Source organism: Gallus gallus, chromosome 4 (assembly GCF_016699485.2).
Source record: "Gallus gallus isolate bGalGal1 chromosome 4, bGalGal1.mat.broiler.GRCg7b, whole genome shotgun sequence".
NCBI lineage: Eukaryota > Metazoa > Chordata > Aves > Galliformes > Phasianidae > Gallus > Gallus gallus.
Genome location: NC_052535.1, coordinates 39,823,180 through 39,844,675, shown reverse-complemented (window position 1 = coordinate 39,844,675; position 21,496 = coordinate 39,823,180). Strand labels below are relative to the sequence as shown.

At 40.7% G+C, this 21,496-nt stretch overlaps 1 protein-coding gene across 20 annotated transcripts in view; it reads left to right on the top strand.

Annotated features, from left to right (window-relative positions):
• Positions 1 to 21,496, top strand: part of TENM3 (teneurin transmembrane protein 3) — a 1,287,844-nt gene that overhangs the window by 1,070,213 nt on the left and 196,135 nt on the right. The gene's annotated exons all lie outside the window — the stretch shown is intronic.

Sequence of the window (21,496 nt, the reverse complement as noted above, 5' to 3'; positions counted from 1 at the left end):
AGTGCAGTGCTGTCTGAAAACCAGACTACTGTGCAGTCGGGGCTATTTTGCTCCTCTCCCTAAAGCCCTGCAGCTCAGACCTCTCCCTTCCTGCTTGCAGGGTTTGCTCCTGAAGAACACCGCACACAGCCGCACAGAATGCAGGCAGGCAATTCTGAATAACATGGCTCCTTAAATAGGTAGTCCTTAGAGCTGAGCGAGATTAGCCAAGCTGCGTGATTTTCATGGAGCTGAATGTTTGCCCAGTTCCTTTGAAGCATACGCCCCTAAGGAGAAATGACAGTCTGCAGTCACCTCAGGATGTGTAGGAGCTAAGGAAGTGCCATAACGTATCCACAGCTGCTTACCCACAGGTTACATGGAGGCTGCTTTCTGCCATTAATGAACTGCTATTTGTTTGTTGTTCCTGTAGAAGGGTAACTGTGTTGCCTTTCTTCAGGTATTAACACATGCTTTTGTTATATGTTATAACATGTTTTGTTATATATATATATAACAAATATATATGTTATATATATTTGTTACATATGTTATATGTCACGTTTGTAGTAATAGATGGGTTCTTTTTTTTCAGTGGGAGATGGTGAAGGAAGTATTTTGGAAGGCCTTAACCTTTATTCAGAAAGGAGGGTGAGGGGGGGAAAGGGAAGAAGAAGAAAAAACTTAGCTGTCAAATAGCATGCAAGTCTGTACCATCAGCCCTGCAGCTTTACCACAGTGGTGATTTTAAAATCTCTTGGGCAAAATCAGAGAACTAACAATAGAGCAATGAATTCTTTCATGGATTATTTTTTTTCTAGTAAACAGAAAGATTTGTGTTGAGTCATCCCCGCTCCCTCCTAGCAGTATGCAAAGGGGATGGAGAGAGGGCAGAATCCTTGGAAGCAACAGTGTCTAATCACACGTCTGCCAGGGAAGGAAGGGCAGGGCAGGTGGAGTGCCTGCTCCCCATCCTGGTGCTGCTGTCTGCCGCCTGTGCCGATGTTTGGAAGGGAAGATGAATGGTGGAGAACATCGGTTCAGCCCTCACAGCGACTGTTTAAAATAACCCTTATCTGATTTACAGAACGACCTTTTAGAGATGCTGGGTTTTGGTGGTTTCGCTGCAGGCTGTTGCTAATTGATTGAAAACTTGCTTGGAGAGGTCAGTTTGGTTCTTTGTTCCCCCTGATGTGAGAGCTGCTGGACGTGTGCAGCCTTTTCAGGCCGTGAATCTGTGTGCCAAAAACTCCTGTTGAAGTGATAAGATGTTCTTGATGTCTGCAGCTGCACACCAGTAGGTACAGCATTCTGCCTTTTGGCACCAAGGAGTCTTACTGGGGTTTGTTCAGAAGTCTGCTTGAATTTATAGCAATGTACAAAAGTCTCCATCTTGTTTCAAAGTAGACAGTGCCCTAGGAAGTGTGTTTCTTCACGTATCGTTTTGCTTCAGCTATTTAATTGATTTTACTATAAGGCGGCAAGCATGAGATGGCTGCAAACCAACTAATTTTTATTTAGGAAGCATGTTAATAATATTTAGCAAAGGGTTTAGGCATTTATGATGTACATCCTGTTTCATGAAGCACCAGGATACGTCGTGTCTTTGGTATAATATGTGCATTTTATCAACTCTGCTGACATCCAGGCGAAGTTAAGAACATGCCCAAGCATTCTGCAGCATAGGTGCTTTAGCATACCGAGAAGGACCTATTTATTGAGAAAGCTGAGATTAGAATCAGCAGATCATGTGTTTTCTGCACTATATTTTTCAAAGTTTTCATATAAAATGCTTTCATGAAATCAAACCTTTAACGTCATTCATTTCAGCTGAGGTGAGGATATGTTAAGAAAGAAGAAAAAATGTTTTCCTCATTCCTTTTTAACACCTTTATTTTTGCTTAGCACAAGTTAATTGTGCTTTACTATGGGTTTCTAGTGAATCATCCACTTTGTCATTAGAGCTGCAGAAAGGCGATATCAACTCTTGCTCTTAATTCAACACTAAACAAACAAGATGGCTCTGTTAATTTATTTTAGCGAAGTAGGAGGCATTTGTAAAAGACAGTGGACAATCCAGATAAATTGCAGTGTCGAAGTAGCTGCTGCCTTGGACTTGATTTTTACTGAGAGTAAATGGGGAAACTGTGTTAGAAGAAAGAAGTGGGCTTTCATTTGTGAGACTTCGTTCCCGGGTAGCTCCAAGTGTGAGGAAGTTGGGTTGCCTCCTCACAGTGTGTGGGCTGCCAGACCCACTGACTCTTACCAGATCCTTCCACCGGCATGCAGTGAGTTTTTGTCGGTGTGTGTTTCAGAAATGCTTTGAAACCCTCTGTGGAAGCATTTCAGAAGTGCAGATGCCCCTTTAAACGTCTACGCAGGGATTTTATTGTGCTTTTTTTTTTTCCCCTAACCAAAGCTAATGTATTCTGAAGGGGAATCTTCCAAATTCTCTCTGATGGTATCTTACCGTGCTGCAAATTGTTTCACTGCTGGTTCTCCGTAGCCTTACAGAAGCAGATGCTGCTCTCGCTTCTGAGAGGGATGCACGATGTCCTAGCAACAGCAGCTGTGGAGGGGCTCACCGGGTGTTGTATCAGACCAGATTGCTTTGTTTTTTCTGTTGTTTTAAACTGGATCAGGCTGCGGAAGCTTGAATAGGCTTGAAGTGGCCAGAGGCACAGAGCTTATTTTGCAGCAGTGTGAGGCACAGAAGGCGCAAGTTCTACAGTGAACATCTCCTCAAGGCCTTCCTCCTCCAGCACGCCTCTTTACGTTTTGCTGCAAGAGGTCAGGGTCCCGCGGTCGGTATCCATCGTCTCCTGACGTCTGAATGGCCTCAAAGGGCTTTGAATGTTCCCTGTGTTCAACCTGCTGTAAGTAGGACGTTTTTGTGTGGCACCTCGATAGGCGTTTTGTTGCCGTGTGCCAGATACTGCTCTGTGGGAGCTGCTGCTGCAGCCTCAGGCAGCAAAGGGTACTGCCGTCGCCTCGCACAAGCTCTTCAGTGCCGTTTGTGTGGTGTGATTTGAGTAACCTTCATTATTTCATGTGGTCTGATAATACCTTGTGTTTTAATTGCAATGGTGTTCACTCAGTTGAACTGGGTGCTTTATAAATGCCAAGTTGCATCTCTAAGTTGTTCTGTCCTGACGCGAATCCACCATGGGAAGTGTGCCTGTCAGCTGGAGTAGCCCTGCATTGTTCAGGGAATGCCTTCCTGTAGCTGTTGTGCAGAAGTAAGATGATGTATTAGGACCCAGACTGAGTGAAGCGAGTCATTTGGGAACTCTGCTGGTATCGCATTAACCATTCTCCCTGTGACATGTTTGATTGGCAAGAAGAGTCTGTGCTGCTTCAGAAAGGGCTTGTAGCTGCAGTGACAGAGGGATGTGACTGCAAGATGGGCTCGTTTTTTGGAAACCTAATTAGATCAGCATCTCTCTGTTCTTCTGTTATTGTTACCCAAGGTTTGTCTTATTTGTAATGTTGATATTAATGTCATCTAGAATGTTGCATTAAAACTGCTGTTGGTGATCATCTTGGATTATATTGCTATGTATATGCATCCCATGTAGAATGTATGATGTAAACATTATTCCAGACCCTTTAAATAGGCTTATTAGAGGTCTTTTTATGCTAAATATGTCAAACATACATGTAACTGTTTTCCTTAAGTGGTATGGAAAACAAATTGTGACTTCTCTGAGGAGACATCAGGCATTATTTTTAAGTGTCGTGTGATAGGGAAGATCTTCTTTCTGAAGTATTATGAAGCTAAATGCTTTAAAAAAGAAATTCTGCATTCTGATGTACTGAAAGTTAATATTCTTTTAAATGTTGCTTTATGGGGTCAGCTGGGTGTCTGCAATGGCTGCCCTGTATCTACCAGTCAAATGGAGAAAAAATGCCTCAGGGAGGTCCTCAGTAAAACTTTCTAACATAAGAAAGAATAGTAAGTTGGCCCTTGTGTTCTGAAGAGTTCAATATAGGTTCCATTACTAATGATAAATAGCTCTTCATTTTCCTTTTACTGAGTCCTTTTGGAAATGAAAGTCACTTTTAAGGCAGCTTCTTACAGTCATTACATTAATCTGAGTTGTATGTGAATGACTTCTGTGTGCAGCTGAAATTGTGGTGTTGTGTACACTGCTTCCTGGGAGCCAGGCTTGCAGTTCTGATACATGTTGAATTTTGTGGACTAAAGCTATATAAGCTCCACATTTCTAACTTTGCTTTGTGAGAAGTCACCGGTAGCTTTCCAATGTAAGTAAGACTGCAAAAGCAGCTAAAATCAAGTTATGGTCTACATGTGGTTGCAGAAGACTGTGAAGATAACATACCAAGGGAATAAGATTTAGCCTTTACAATGGTTTTGTGGTGTTTCCAGTGGCCTTTAATATCTACTGCTGTTATGCCTTTTTTATGCTTCAAAAGCAAGGTCTTGAAACTTCAGAGTTATAAATATATTTATTAAATTCACCCACGTCTGTGGAAAAATAGATGTCTGATTTCTGGCACATGAATGCATAATTGTGGGATTTCAAAGTGCTTGTATCTTGTTAGAAAAGCAAGTCTTTGGATATCAAATATGCAATTTTGAAGAAATGAGGGATGCCATTTGTTTTTATTAAGCTGGGATTTGAATGTTTGAAGGAAGCATTGGGGGAGGCATTTCTTTTGAAATGGAAGTAATATTCCTCATTTGCGATGTTAAAAATATTATTTTTGGCATAGCTACATTCTTTATAAATAAACATAGGGATCTGTGCCTTAAAGAAATATGCTTATTTTCCATGTCTACTTACAACTTTTTTTTTACTACTATTATTTTCACTTTAACAAGGGTTTCTGCCTAACAGCAGAAGTGAAGTTGAATGTAGAACTCTCTGGATGCGCCATTAGTTCTGTGTGATGGAAATGCCAGCATATGGGTTAAAGAATGTTGATGTGTAGAGAATGCTGTGTTTAATTTATCAATTAGTATGTCGTAAGGAAAGCAATTAAGAGATGTTTTTTTTTTAAGGTGAGAATACAGTTAATTTTAACTGTTTCAGTTGACTACGGGCAATGAAGATGAGGACAGTAGAGCTTGAAAATCAGGTTTTACCTCTCTTTTCATTTGTTCAGTAAACATACTTCCATCTTTTGTATGGCTTTCAATCTCGTCTTCTTGTTTACTTACATATTCCAAATACCAGACCTTCTATGAGTATGCTTTTATATCCTGGGAAGCTTGCACTTTCTGTGAAAGATTAAGGTTTTGGTCACCTTGGGTTTACTAAGGACCACGCATTCATATGGTTGAAGATGTGACGTGCAATAAATGTAGGTTATAGGACAGAAGTTTGAGTTTAGATGTCCTATGTGCTGTCTGATCCTTTTCACCACAAGAAGTTGTAGTTCTCTTGTATGTAGTTCAGTACTTGACCTCAAGGCATTTTGTACCACAGCTCTAATGATGTGTACGAAGTGGCATTTGGGGAATATTGGGAAATCCTTTCTGTAAAGGTTGTTGTAAAGTGTGAAGAATCAGATGTGTGATGAAATAATTCTTTTTTGGAGAGCTGTGTTTGATTAGAAGGAGGTAGTTTTTTGCGTTTAGGAAAAAGACAGCACACTCTATGCATTAATAGTGGTCCTCTGCTTATAAAATTACATGAAGAAATTAGTAAAACGTCTTTAAATGCTGATTTACAATTTTGAGAATAATTATTCACTTGAAGACAAGATGCACTGTGTGTGCTTGGGATGAAGAATGGCTGGATGAAGTCAGTCATTTCAAGGCGAGGTTGGATAAGGCACTGGGCAACCTGATCTAGCTGTGGCATCCTTGTTCATTGCAGGGGAGTTGGACTAGATGGCCCTCAAAGGATTCTATGATTCTATGGTTATAGTTCTTCAGGTGGCCCTTGTTCAGATGCCTTTTATTTCAGCAGAGTGTTTTGTTACAGGGATTCATTGCAACAGATAAATAGCTGAAGGACTAGTTAGTGATGGAGTAACTCACAAATCTAGTGAGATGTGATTAGCAGAAGAGCGAAAAATGTATTTAAAGGAATAAATAGCTCATAATAGGAATAAGGGAAAATTTTACCACGTGTATAAGAAAAAGTCACAGATTTGAGAATGAAATAGTGTATTTTTTCTCTAGAGGAAGACATTCAAGTCCTAGAAACTTTTTTTTTGTTTAGAAGAAGGCTGCACACAGCACTGAGAAGAAATAACACATACTGAAGCAAGGAGAGCAGAGGGATAATTGAGTAAGTCTGTTCTATCTCTATCTCTGACTTACAGTTGACGCCTGTAAGTGTAAGGCTCAGCTGAACACAAAGCCTGTGCCTCGACTGCAAGTGCCCAGTGTGCTTCACCCCATCCTAAACTCTGAACTGAGAGCTGCTGGGTGCATGCTGACCCTCTTTTGTGTTGGGTAGACCACATTAGGGCACTTCAATAAATTCTTTGTGTTAATATCCTGTGAAGATATCAGTGATGATTTTGAAGACTGGGGAGGAGTTACCCTGATGATAAAGACGACCATACGTGCAGGAAAACGTGTGAGATCCCTTGCCCCAGACCATATGGTGCATCGCTGTTGTTCATGGGCATGATTTTTCTTTTTTTATTTTCATTTTTTAAGTTACATAGTGCCAGTACAGACCTTGTCAAGCCTGCATCTTGTGATGGGAAGTACAAGTGGTGGCAGCTGCCATGTACAGCAGGTGGGATGTAAAAGAGGGCCTCTGTGCAGCTTGAAGGGGGCTTGAAGGCATGAGAGTCTGAATTCCAGACTTGCATCTTTCTGAGCCTCTCTTCCCCCGCCAAGATTACACCTATGACAGTCCCACAGATATATTTATTGCTGCTCTTGATATTGTTAAAATTAAATATTAAAATTAAATAGAAAATATTAATATTTTAGTAGTCACACAAGTCTCCACGCATCATTAGAACCTCTTTGTACTAAGCACTTTTCAAAAACATAGAGAGGCACAGTCCTAGTCCAGAAGATCTTGTAATACAAAGTGAAGGATGTTTAAAAAATGGGGCAAATGACTCTATCATATATATATATATATATATGGGTTAAAAAATTAAAGTATACATAATATACATAATATATACATAATATATTAAATATATTATATATACATTATATTTCATTTTTTTAAATTACAAAATTAACAAATATTCCTATTTCTCTTTAATTATCTCTGTTGGCTGATTTGGAACACGAAACTGCAAATAGATATGTGAGTTTGTATTGGCTTGCCCTTCCTTTATACTTGCACGTGTCTGCAATTTGTAGAAGCTTGTAGCTTCCATATTTTTTAAAAATAATTCTGGATGCAGTATCCATACTGTTTAAAGAGAATGGAACATATAGGTCTTGTCCGTGGCAGCTGAGGGCTGCAGAACAACCTTTGTTAATGGGGCACTTCGGTTGTAGGGACAGTCCTGGAATTCAATTTACAGAATCCTAGAGACAGCCAAAAGTGGGCTTCCCAGGTGCCATTTAAGTCTTGCATTGTAGCACTAGTCTTGTATTTCACCTGCTAGAGAATACGTCAGTGCTAGAACAAATCTCTTCATACTAAATTTTGCTGGCTTTTGTGAAGCCAAATACTGTACAAATTGGTTCCAGATCTGAGGTCCAGATTTATCATAACTGTTTGGAGATGGATGCTGATTCAAATTGGCTCAATTGAAAGCTAGAAAGCAAATGCTATCCTCTAGTGGTGAGGTGTGAATTGGGTTGACCTAAGGAGCAAACTGCTCCACGGGGAGTCCCTGCTGTACTGTGATCGGAAGGCACAAGGAGGATGGCTGCCACAGGGTAATTCTGCAGCCTCGCTTATATTTGTATCCTCTTGGGGAGGGGAGAGCCCCATACTACAGTGGGTCAGGATGGATGGACAGCCAGGAGCAGGGCTGTCATTGCTTGATGTTTCAGTTGTCAGAAAGATGTGTTGTTTGGGGAAGATTACCTGTAGTCGGACAGGATTTTCTGGTATCTTTATAACACTGGCTGAGCAGAAGAAACTCTGAGAAGACAAAAATCTTGAATTTGTAATGACTTCTAAAGGTTATCACAGTCCCTAGTAGGTAAGACTCAGCAATGCACTTCGATGACCTGAGGATCTCCACATCAAAATCAGATATTTCACTCATACAAACATAACTGGAGTATATACACAACGGAGTTCCACACACACTCCGTAGTAGGAGCAATATCATAGACTTGGAGGATGTGAGCCTCAGAAGAGCAGCAGGGACTTTGGCTTTCAGAAGGGTTTTTTCCTAAAGGAATATGTGAGTGTACAAGGAGGGGGCATCTGGCATAGCTGCTGCTTCAAGGCAGGTGGGTGGTTTCCTTCTGTGTCTTATTCTATTTGTTTTGGCTCTTTTATCCATACTTGATCCTCTTGTTGCTACTTCTCTGTGCATGAGGCCTTCTCCGAAGGTCTGTTACTTCTGTGTTTCCTTGTTTGGAACTGCTTAGTTCAACTTTTTTTTTTTCCCCCCCTTCCTTCTGTTATTACGGAAAATGAATCAGACTCCTCTGCAAAGCTAACAATAGCACCGTGACTGAACTTGTTTCCCTTTATCTTGTTCTTGTGGTATTAAAAGTTGTTGATCAGCCAGCCTGGCCTGCTGGCAGGCATGTCTGATTTGTATGGCACTTGAATCTCTTTACTTTCTGTCAGGAAAACACCCCTTCCATTAATAGTTTTAGCTTTTCTGCATGCTCTATTTAGTGTGTTCTGTGGGGTTCTCCTCAGTTTCTTCCTCCACTAACCCTAACCTGTTATATCAGTGCTGCAGAAGTTCATTGTTTCTTGAATTTCCTCTTGAATATGAGCAAATAGTGTTTTAAATACTCTCACTCTAGTTGCTGAATATATTTTCTACATATTGGGTATTTTAATGTTGTTTCTGCCTCTGATGTGTTTGAGTTTTTCTAATGATCTAAGCCTTTCTTAAGATCAGTCGTCGTATATGTAGCAGCTGCATAGCGACATCTCTCTTACATGAAGTACATGTCAGTATTATGTATTCCGTGTGTGTAGAGGAAGTCTCTTATTTCATCAAAAGACTAGTTAGTGTTTAAGCGTTTTGTTTGTTTGGGGTTTTTAAGCATTACACGTTTTCCAATCTATTTGCCTGTGGTTACATGAGGCTGTGATGTTTTTATGATGTCTCCCCTTGACTTAACATACGTTATAGCAAAGCTTGTATTTTTGTGGTTGTGTTGTTTTTGTTTTTATACTGCTGCAGACCTTGAAATAAATCAATGGGAAGAAGGTTTAAATCTGCATGGTGACAAAATAGGACGGCGGTTCTTCCAACTGACACCTTCGGGAAGGAAAGCAGGGACGAGCCCACCATTCTGCTCTTCATGCTGGGTTGTTATAGTGTTGTTTTTCTTCTGTGTTTCCTTACTGCTGTTTCTGTGACCGATAGTCGTCCTTTTATAATCATTTTCAGGAACGTATGCAGTCCAACTTCTCTGGCCCTTTTTATTACTCTTATTGTAGCATGATGCGATTCCACAGCGCCCTTCGCGAGTCTGCTGCTTGCACAAAGTCGTAGCATTAGGGAGTTTCACAAAGCACGGCAGCCCATCACTGGTGCAGCTGGTGGGACGCAGGGCGCTGACGCCCCCAGACGTTATTTATATCTGGCCTTGCTGCCCCTTGCGCTTTCACCTTGGCGGACTGCTCTCTGCTCTGTTCCGAACTCCTGGCAGTACGTGAACTTTGTGCTCCCGTATCTGTTAAATGGCTCGAGCGGGGAGCTATAAAACAGTTCCAGTGAACTTTGTGCTCTTGACATTCGCTCAGTCACTCCTGCCCTAAGGGGCATCTTCTTGGAGCTTTTGTTTCCCCTATCAGAGTTCATCAGAGACAAAAAGACTGTTTTGTCTTGAGACTGCAGCCACTGGAAAGCAACAAAGGATCAGCACAAATCACAGAACTTCTTATGGCATATAAGACTTGGTCATCTCATTAAGTATTTATGTATGCTCTCTTTTTTTTTTTCCTGCAGCTGTCATATTTCTCAAAGGGGACGCTGCACCATATTGCTACCTCTACTTGTCTTTGTGCCTCTGTGAAACTGCAATGGGAAGCTCCATTTTTTTTTATTTTTTTTAACAAGTCAGGCATAACAGAACTGCTGCCACTGGTAGTTGAAGCATTTTATAGGCTTGCAGGAAAATACTCTGGAGTTCAGATTCTCTTTCCTTAAGTATCAGCTGGCTTTTATAATTCATTATTCTTTGCTGTATCAGGTTTCTGAGTTGTTTGTTTGTTCATGGTGTGTTGTTGGAGGGTTGCTTGAGGTTTTTATTTGGGGGGGGGGGGGGGGGGGGGGGGGGATTTTTTTGGATTTGTTTCTTCTTTTTTAGGGTTTTTGTTAGTCTTCCATTAGTATTGTTTACCTCTTAATAGAAAAAGATGTTTCCCTTCTATGGTCAGTTTCTTGAGTAAATGGTTTCAGCTGTGAGAGGTGAATCTGTTGTACCTTTTTGTATGTCTGCTGCCTGCAGTTTCCTGCACTTGTTCTCTGCTCCTTGTGTTCAGCACTGTGGCAGCCCAGGCTGTGCTGGTGGTGTGGCTCTTCTGGCAGCTCAGACACTGCGTGCTGAATAAGGGCTGAGCCTCAGTGCATCCCAAAGAGCACTTTCTGGATCAGATGGAGACGTGAAGGTACCAAGCTTGGAAAGTTGCTGCAAAAAGGAGTACGTTTGTCTTAGTGCAACATTTGTATGCACTGAAGAATTTTCTTCTAACCTGTCCCCACAGGGTGAAATATGATGTTTTCTCTGTTCTTGAGCTATTGCGGGTCTGTGCAGAGAAGTGTTCTGTTTTTCTTGTGCTACTGTGTATCAGATCTACTGGCTCTACTATTTCATTATTAGTACGTACATTTGGGGTCTCTTCTAGTTTTGTTATAAGAAGCTTATAGAATGTTTCAGGGGACATATTTGCCTGGCCTGGTATACAACCACAGCTTCTTATGATGAGGGCTCAGAATTGATGAAGTTTTTTCCTGCTTCCATATCTTGGATTTTAGTAAGGAGGGTTGCTGGCTGCTTGTTTCTCTGTGTTGATGTGACCATTTGTATTTCAGTAGAACTTTATCCTAGGGCTAGAATTCATTCCCTCCGACAGGCCTCTGACAGTTACTCTCACTTCTTACCCTGTGTATTTGAACTACTGTTTCACTTTCTGATGTTCTACTCAATATCACTATTGAACCTTCCTGCTAACTTACAAGCACAACATTTCGATCCTGTTTTTATCTTGCATCTTTGGATTTGGAAGTACTGTCTTGATGCTGTGCAACTATTAAGCCATTTGCTGCAGCTGTAACTTCTGAGTATTTTCTAAAATTGCCACTGGAATTTATTTTCATTGTGCTTTCTTAAATTTGACCAAACCCTGAATATTTCTATACTCAAGAAGGTGTTTTTCATGTATTTGGCTCTGATCCTTCAAAATAAATTTTTTTTTTTTACTTCCTGACTGTCTTTTTGAATGAATTTATGCTGTTCTGATGACTGAAACTCTGCTTTGAGTAGAAAAATCAAAGAGCAGCTTGTCTGAGAAATTCACACTAAAATGCAAGTAGATGAGACCATTTCTCTGAGTAAGCCGAAATATGTTGCATAGGGGAAAATCCTTGACAGGGAAACCTGTGGAGAAAGTTGTGTGTCTGAAATTGTGAGAGACAGATTCGGCTGTCATCTATTCTTACGAAAAAGTTGAGGTGAGAAAGCAAAGAAAGCAACACCAGCAGTAGTTAGCAGAAATATTTGTGCTTTCCTCCCATCTTGTGTGTCATGGTTGTTGACAGTGGTCACAATTCCAACATTTTTATGGAAGTTTTACCAGAATGCTTCGCAATGCTGAAAATTTCTTTCATAAAATGATCAAGGCTGGAAAAAACCTCCAAACTCATCCATTCCAACCATCCCCCTATCACCTTTTGTTGCTCTTTAGATCTGTTATGGCATTTGGGTCCCTAAGTTCTCCAATCTGACTGTATGGGGCTGAAATTATATGAGTGGATTTTAAACTGTGTTGGGCCTGAGGCACAGGAGCGAGTTGGGCCCAACTCCGCAGACACAGCATCCATGCCCGCCTGTTCTGGAGGACTGAGCAGCTCTGTGCTCATTCCATCCCAGCCCACGGCCTGACTTCTGGTGCAGCATCGTGCAACTCTGTTTTGGACGCTGCAAACGAAGGCAGTGCTTTGGAGTAATGAAAGAAAAGCTCGTCTCCTTGCTGAGCAGTGAGGGGAGCTGCTGCCTAGAGGGGACTGCAGTTTGTTTTGCGGATCTGTTTCTCTTTGAAAGCACATTTTAGCAACCGTTTCCATATTAGCTTCGCAAAGCATTTGAAGCTGTATCCGTTTCTCACATGGAAAACTTACTACAAAGTAATCTCAAGATATTTACCAAACCTTTGTGGCTGTTTTCCCCTTTTCTCTTTGTCCTCTTTTCATCTTCCAAATTGCATTTTCTGGGAATTAAATAATAATGGGCCTGCTTTGTCAGAACTCCCTAGCTGCTGCAGTATTATAGCCCAAAGAGAGTGTGGGAGTTTTCCAGCAATACGTTGAATTTCTGGTCTGATAATTCTCGGCAACAAAAGTGTGATTGCGGTTGCTGAAATCCCAGCTGCCATATTTTCAGGTAATTACTGGGGTGGGAGGAGGGGGGGGGGGGGGGGGGTTGTGGAAATTATTTTACAGTATGGAAAATGGTGACTGAATGTACCCTAATGTCAACTACGAGTTTACAGAATGCCTCTTACAATATGGATATCTGTTGCTCTTATGCCGTGATTAGGATAGGTTATAGAACAGTCTTCAAGATACTGTTTCATCTTCTTGATCAATTTATGATAATGTTTGGGAGCTTTTATTTTGTTGGAATGTATAATTGAGTTATTGCAGTTATATCTTTATTCGCTTCCTTTCTTTCCTTTTTTTCCTCTTTTTGTGTTCTATATATACACAATTACTCCAGAAACAGAATTTATGGTGTTTTATAATGTCTGTACACCATGTTGTGCATAGTATCATAAAGAGCAGCAAAAAGTCAGTTGGTATATTTAGGAAAATGTTGCATTAAAGGTTATTACAGACATTATATACTAACATTGTCACATCCTTTTGATCTTGACAGATACTTGGTGAGAGCTGTAGTCTCTCTGTTGGCACTGTCTCTATCTTAAGACATAAAACATGGAGTTACCACAGAACACTCGAGGCGTGCAAAATTGTTTTGCATCTTTTAACACTTGTTAATATTTGTTAACATTGACTTTGCTCCTTTCCAGTCTATAAATATTTCTAATCCTGATGAGGATTAGCTATATTATATGTTTTTTTTACTTATCTTGCAAAAAGTGAAGAAAAAGGAAGTAATGCTGATCTGGGAAGCAGACCGGGATTCGGGAAATCAAGGTTACTTTCCTTGTTTTTCTGTAGGTGCCCTGCTTGGACTCCCATCCTCCCAGAGATGTAAGTGAACAGTTGGTGGCAGGGATAAACTCTGCTGTGTTCTCACTGCAACTGAGCACTAAGTGCCACAGCTTCTGTTAGAATGAGGAGTCGCATTTACTCTTTGGCTGCTGACTGGGACAGGCAAGGAATGGTGCCGAGCCTGGTGCCATCAGCAAGTGAGGGCTGCAGATACCTGAGCCTGTCTGGCAGCTGTTGAGCCCCACTGTACCTGAGGAAAGCATGTCACAGGATGGCGTGGTTGGTCAGAGAGCGCTCCCTCAAGAGCCTCAGGAATTTTGGCTGCTGGCATTTGCGTGCAGCAAATGGCCTCCAGACGCAGTTTATTCATTAGGATAAGGTAGTGGTAAGATATCCAGTAGCTGGATTAAAGTCTCGCAGATTTGCTGGCAAAAATGTGATCCCCTGTGAGTTCCCAGGCACGTGAAGTGAGGCTGCTCTGGATGATGTGCCTGCACCTAGGTACTGCAATTCCTGCTGTAAGCATAGATGAGTTCTTACTTATTTCCCCAAGTCTCGACCATACAAGGTGCATAGATGTGTCTTAGCTGTGATTTATCTGTGCCCTTGACGTATGCGTTTCTAGCAGACTGTCAGGGCTCATTTTCCCCTTTTGTCATTGCTATTTGAAGTATGTCGTGTGTTCATCAGGCAGCAGAAATAATCTGCATAAATGCTCTGAATAGAACTGAAGGAAAAACAGCTTTAATATTCCAGGAAGAATGTTCCTATTCCAGATCAGGACAAAATAGGCATCTTTCAAATTATTGTGGTTGCTAATAAAAAAAAAAAAAAACCATTTCTGTGTAAACCATTGGAAACATTTCCCAAAGATAATTATGAAATACTTTGTTTGGATCTAAACTGTATAAAATAACTGTTAATGCCATTTAGATTGCATTTGAAATCAATATATTGTAAATGGGCAAGTAGGAATATTTCTGAGATATTTCAAACTGATCACAGAGGGAATGCTTTGGAGCATGCATCTCCACAGTATCTCCAGAAAGCTTAAGGCTGAAGTGTCTTCTCCAAAATTAAGGAGCTGCTGAGTATAGTGCTGAGGACTTACAAATCCCTTTTGCAAAGAGGTGCTTGATGCAAAAGCCAAGATAGGTGTATTACAGTGTCACAGCTGTTTTTTCAGTGTAATGTGTTGTGTACAGCTGCAGATTGACAAAAACGGTTTTAGGATAGTTAGGTTGATCAGGATAGGAAATAATGCATACTCTGTAGGAAAAAAATAACCTGTATAACTAAAGCTTGATAATCATTTTTCCTTTGTCCCTCCAATTAACTGACCTCCAACTTACCACAATTTATTTATTTTTACTCCACATGCCCTAAATGTAGTAGCATAAAATTATTCTAAATTGAAGGCTCGAGTAAAATGTCTCCTTTTAAAGCATGCAATGCAGTTATAACATCGCTCTGTAGCATCTTTTCTTTGGACTGTGTCTATACAGAAAGTGATCCTTTTTGGGCTGTTGCAGATGCCCTGATCAAGGCAGTGCTGGGTTAGAGGCATGCATGTGTGTCTCCTTTGCAACTTACAGCTGGGGTGGGGGGAAAGGGGCTTGAGCCCTTCGCTTTGTTTTCATTGGTTAGAGCACATCTCTCTGTAATAGTAAAATCTGTGCTCACAGAGATCACTAGAGGCTGAGTTTCAGAAGTTGAAGCACAATCCTCTGTTAACGTGTTTTTGTATACACGTAGGAATTATTTTCATGTCTCCTTTGGGAACTGTAAATGGAAGGAGAGCGTTGCATAGTTTCCGTTTGTGTACCAAGACGCTCATATTTAAAAACAAAAGCTTTCTCCTTACTTTCACATGCAGCATATCGGGCAATCGGTGTAAATTCTGTTTTACTGACAGAAGCAGAGAAAAGCCAGGCCAAGAGGAGCAGTTTTGTCTCTGAACTGAAGAGAGGGCACTCCAGCAGCTTCTCACTCCAGCTTGTAGCGAGGCTGCCCTAACAGTCAGCTTACTTCCTTCAGCATTGATGTTGCTACAGGGTTATGGTGAGGCTGTCAGATTGCTGTGGTTTGGGAGTGATCCCAGTGCAGCATCAGCCCGAAGCACAAGGAGCTGCTGCAGGAGCAGTGCAAACAGGCACTCCAGCAAATTGGTGACGCTGGTCCAGCCTGCCTTTCATTTGTTTCCACTTCCCTAGTACTGTTCGGTATTGAAAATATTGATTTACAGGTAGAAAAATAGTAAGTATGTTATTCTTCCCTAAAATTACAGGCTGTATGCTTTGTTGTTGTTGTTAATACCTGGCTCTTTTGTCATCTGAGCGGAAGCTGGTTTTCAGTATAACAAGTCACATGTGCCTTTCCCGCCCTGGGCTGAAAGCAGAGTACCTGAACCTCAGTGATTCTGAGCCTTCACTTTATTGATCTTTGGTTTTAGTTCTGATACATTTGCCATGCAAATTGTGTGTGGTGCAGTTGTACTGGTGGTGGCAGAAACTGGCACGTTACATATATTGCAGCTGAAATTGAGGAAAGAAGCATCTCTGTCTGGATCTGTGCTTGCCTCTGTAACTGACTGTAGTAATTTTCTGTGTGGTTAGAGCTTATTTGTTTTGGGATTTTAATGCTAATGTTCTGAATTAAAACTCAGTTTTCTGAATTAAAAATAATACAGATTTTTCACACTATGAGCTGTACTTACCTACTGGAAAAAGTGAAGAAAGAACAAGCTTCACATCAAAGCCACTCCCATCACATGAAGTGTTATAGGCCAAGTACTGACTTAAATCTAGACTAATTAATGCTCCTTTATAAAATCTTTACAATTCACCACATCTTTTTTTGAAAGAGTTTTTCCTGTTGCTTGGTTACCAAATCCACATCATTGACAAATAACTTTGGAAAGGTAGGGCTGGCAAGTTCTCTCAGGGCTGGAGAGCCACAGTTGTGGCTTTACATAGGTAGGGGTGCTGATGTTTGTTTTCGGTGTTGGGGGTTTCGTTCGTTTGTTTTTAAATGTGTTCACAGAAAGGAAGCAAGCAAGCAAATACAGACAACACATCTGCAAATGGCCAGAGCCTTGTGGAGCCCACTGAGCTAAATGGAGTTCCCTGCAGGCACACAGCTCTGCCCACAAGAAAGAAATTGCGGGACTGACCCAGAGTTAGAAGACTTGGTTGTATTAATGAAAGTCAACACGCAAACAAAGCCAAGTTACAATTCTGCTGTTGAGTTTTTTTCCATTGCTTAATTTTTTGTTTTTACCTTTTTTCATTGTTTGCTTCATACCTGTGTCTTCCCCAACTTTTCTCCTGTTAAGTAAGAAGAAACTCGGATCCAGTTTTGTGAACAAAGCTATGATGAACCACAGAGCTTAAATAAGATTTTGGTTTTTATAAGCTGAGGTGAAAACAGGCTTATGGATGAATGCAGAAATCAAACCTAGGATTCTGAGACCAGTGTATTTCTGCTCTGTTTAACTAATGTTTTTATACTGAGTATTCTGCTAAGAAATTGTAATTAAAAGCTGAATTACTGGCTGAAGTATGGGATGATTATATAGAAAATGTCTGAAGTCTACCTGCAGAACAGCAAAACTATTACTTTTCTCGTGACTGAGGCTTCTCTTTTTTTCTGATTTTTAGTTTGGAAAGATTTGCTTATTTTTCACTTGGTCTTTTTTAAGGGTAATTTATTAAACCTTTGAAGACCTCAGTGTTGGCTTCTGTTTAACGGGCTGTAAGTGTCTGAAATAGTGTTTTTGGACTACACTGTCAGAGATGGCTTCAAAAGCAGTGTGGTGCTCTGACCCACCAAAGGGAAGCAAATGAGCAGAAGTTGGGTGGGCTATGCAGAATAACCAAGAAAAATAATTTTGTTTCCATCTTTGCCTTGTGTTGGTAAATCAGGCTTGCTAAAAGTCCTGTGCTTCCTTTGCTTTCCAAAGCAGATAGGTGTTTTAAAGCAAAACAAAGCACTACTCTGCTAAGTAACAGAGCCAGGAAAATCAATGGCTAATCTTGTTAAATAAACTAAGTTCCAGAAGCATAATTAAAATGCAGAAATAGCAACTAGCGTGCTGCCTAAGTAATATACTGTTTGTTATGTTAAAAATACTGAAAGAAATCCCTGTTGCCTTCAGCGTTGCTCTGCATCTGACTGTATGTTCAAGTAGTGGAGGAATGTGCAGAGGCAGAGCTTGTGGGATTTTCCCAAGTGCAGTACCAATATAACAGTCTGCAATTTAAAATCTGTCTTTGCTGCCTGATGCATCACAGATATGTATTTGTCAAACAGGAGGTTTGTGTTTCACATTTGGTCTTGAATTGCAGTGCGCTGAGATGATGGAATGTGTTTTTGTTTTGTTTTTTTTTTTTTTTAGAGAACAGGAATGACTTACTTTATCCATATCAGATTGTGAAGGGGGAAAAAAGGAAAGCTTAATATCTAATCAGGTGTAGGTTTAGCAGGCTTCTGTAATTGGCGTGAGACCCTCGGTCTGAGAGCTTGTTTCAGCCTGAAGATATCTGGTCCTTTCATGTTCACAAGTTGGCTGGAACACAATTTCAGTTCACACAGATTTCTACGATGCCCTCTCATTTAGGGGCTAATACCTAAAGAAGCTCAGAGTCCATCATGTTGTCACTGAGTCCATTGTGTCCTTACAAGAACTTACATGAGTGTTTAATGTCGTAATAGCAGTAAGTGAAATATTTCTATTTTTGTTTTGATTTAAGTGATTTTTATAATCAATATGACTATTGTAGGATTGTTACTTTAATTTGAATGGGTGACTTTTTAATCTTAGCCCCGGAACATACGTGTTCCTCTTTTCAAGGTATCGCTACTCTGCATACATCCAAATATACGCGCAATTAACCCTCTAGAATTTGGGGTGGAGGTACCCACGTTGCTGCCCAGCCCCATGGCCCTGTGAGCTCACTGGTGCCTGTGCTGACAGTGGTGCAGCTGCGTAGGCTGCACAGGGCACAGTTCAGCTGATCCCAAGATCCCAGCTGCTGCTTGGCACTGTGGCAAATTGTAGAATGCACTGGCTCTCTCAGAAGTGGCTTTTATTCAATTTGCTCTGCAGTCTTCTGTGCTGTGGAAATGACCAGCGCGAGTTCAGACAACCATGGCCTGTTAAGCATCCAGACAGCATTCCCTTCCATTTAAATATTTAATTTAAGCACGTGTAAATGACTGTGAAAAGCTTTCTTTACAGCAATGGTCCACAATGACTGCTTTTTTCCATGAGAAGGTCGGCTGTGCTCAGCTCTAATACACACTTGAAAAAAATGTTTTCTGTGGTAAGAGCATATGCTATTAGTACTTAAAGTTTTAAAATTGAGCCGCAGTTTTGTCACAGAGAAATGTTTATTTCTGAAACAATCATCTAGAAATATAAATCTGTCCCGTCAGCTGCTTCCAGTGTCCTGCTTTCCTAAAGGGCTGTAGACCAAAAGCTGCCCAGAGCATCTGTCATCACGTTTCACAGCAGCCTCCGTGTTGAATAGTGCTTTCTCACTGCGCTGCCTCTCTTTGAGCTACCGGCAGTGCATACAGTCAGTGTGGCAACCAGACAGGTCTGTGTCTGACTGTAGCAGAGCTTGTCAGGAGCTGTCTCAGGGCCAGGTAATGCTGAATGTTCTCTATGCCCTTGCATTACATCAGCTGCCTGATTGTGTCTAGCAGGAGGTCTGCCGCAAGACCTCTGTTCTGGGTTAGAAGGTTTTTGCTACCTTTTCCAGTAGGTAAAGGCACTTAAACGGCAACTGATCTTGTGGCTGAGATTCTTTTGAGATGTGATATGTGGTCATCTTCTTGTTTGTTCTTAGGTTTTTAACTGGGGAGGAAGGTTTATGTTGGAAATCCTGGGGAAAAAATAGTTCCAGCCAGATTTGTGTGCTTTGATCTAAAGTAATGCGCCAAAGTAATAAAAGATTAAGTGGCCACAAACTTTAATGTCAGCTTTAGCAGTCATTAAGATCTTTCAGGTGTTCTGTAATCGTTAATTCAGTTCTCAGTTCATTAAAATTATATGTTTGTTGAATTTGCAATTGCACCGGGATTCCAGAATTGTGTCTGCTGTGGAACTTGTGCATCCTCTGTATCGTGGTTGTCATGAAGCAGTTCTAAATACAGCAGTGTTTCTTTACACAAGTTCTCTTTTCGTGGATTACAAGAACTACATCAGAGCTGCTCTGCGCTACATATTTCGGTGTGCCCTGGAGCAAGCTCCCATTTTCCCTCAGTCACCAAACTTGTCAGGACACGGTGATGTGTCATTTTCCTTTCCTTCTGAAGATTTTTGCAAATGGCCTTTTTGTGTAAATATCAAGGTGAACTTCCTAAGGAATTGTATAACTGTTCATATTACTCTGACTTTGATTAATGTCTCAACAAAGTGTCTTTAGTGGGAGTTCCTGTGGGTTTCTCTTTTGTTGTATCTCTAGATTTGAAGGGTAAATAAGTTAACTGAATCTTCAGTGTAATCAGCTGGGTATTGTATTCAGGTAATTGTTTGACCAGGGCAGTCATATGGGTATTATGAAAGATGTGTTTGTTTGGAGAGAATCTCAACATTAAAGAGATGATCAAACACTTTTGTTGTTGTTGGCAAACTGGAATGTTTGGCACTGGAAAAAAAAAGGTGATGATACACAACATGACTTTTTATCAAATGCAAACACTTGATGACACATTGTTGTTCAGAAAACCAGAGTGCATCTGGAGTAGCATGAGCTGGGATATGAAATGGGGGTTCAGAGCTGAAAATGACCATGTCTGGAAACAGACTGATGAGTATCTTTAGCTTTTTGGAGCTTAAGTAACTAATTCAATTTTACTTCTGTGTTTTAATAGATTTTTATAATGTAGTGAATTAGGCATTAGCTTGTATCTACCAAAACAAATCCCTCTCTTCAGTGCTTTCCAGCGTTTTAAGTAGATTTTAATGAGGAAGAACTAGAGAATATAAAGCAGATTCTGCTAGATTCTGACACTTTGTGTTTAGGAGCAATTTCTCAAACAGATAACGCACAGTGGATTCCTGTAAGTTTGATGCTTTAAGAAGAAAATATTTCTTTCATGTTGTGATGCAGCTGCTTCATCTTGGAGATGGAAATAGCCATGCATTTGCAAAGAGAGAGTGTAGAAAAGAACAATGATTGTGAGTAATGTGAGTGTAACTCCCAGAAGTTCAGAATTAATTGCTTAATTTGAGTATGCATATCATTACTTTTGTATACTGTAGGAAGCTCGTTTTTATGATGAAGTTATGTCAAATTCATGAACTGTTTTGTGCTCCCATCAAAGAATTGGGTACACAGTACAATACATATATATACGTGTGTGAGTATTCTCATTGATTTATGTGGTTACATATATAAAATATTCATACTTTAATAGAAAATAAAACCGGTCTGTATTGAGTTAAGCTGTGAATGCGGACACCGGGCTGCAGAAATGATTGATGGTTTTCTTACCACATGTAATAGCCTAACAGGATTTCACAAAACCTTTGTTCGCACTCTTAAAAATTACCGGAACATTTTGTTAAAGAGCAGATAGTAAAATGTTGAACTGCTGCTTCAGTATTTCAGAGGGATTTTCCCAAATGCTGCTCCAGAGAGTATACCTAGAATGTAAGGCTGCTTCTGCCTGCAGCACCGTGCTGAACCAGTCGAAGGAAAATGCTTACCATACAAATCACATGGCTATTGGGTTATAACAGCAGCTCCACTCCCGCTGGCGTGCTCTGCCTTGCAGGGTGTAATGTGGAGGTGACTGCTGAGCCCTGTGTCCTTCTAGGGTCCTGCCTACCTTAGGTAGCAGGGTCTCCTCCAGCTGCATTGCTGGCAGCACGGTAGGCATCCAGGGAAAAAGAACTGGATGGGCGAACTTTGAGGTGGGTACCGGAAAGTTGTGCCATTCATCACTGAGGAGTATTCATGTTGTGTGCTGTAATCGCTGTAATTAAGGACTATAGTAGTATTTTGTTGTG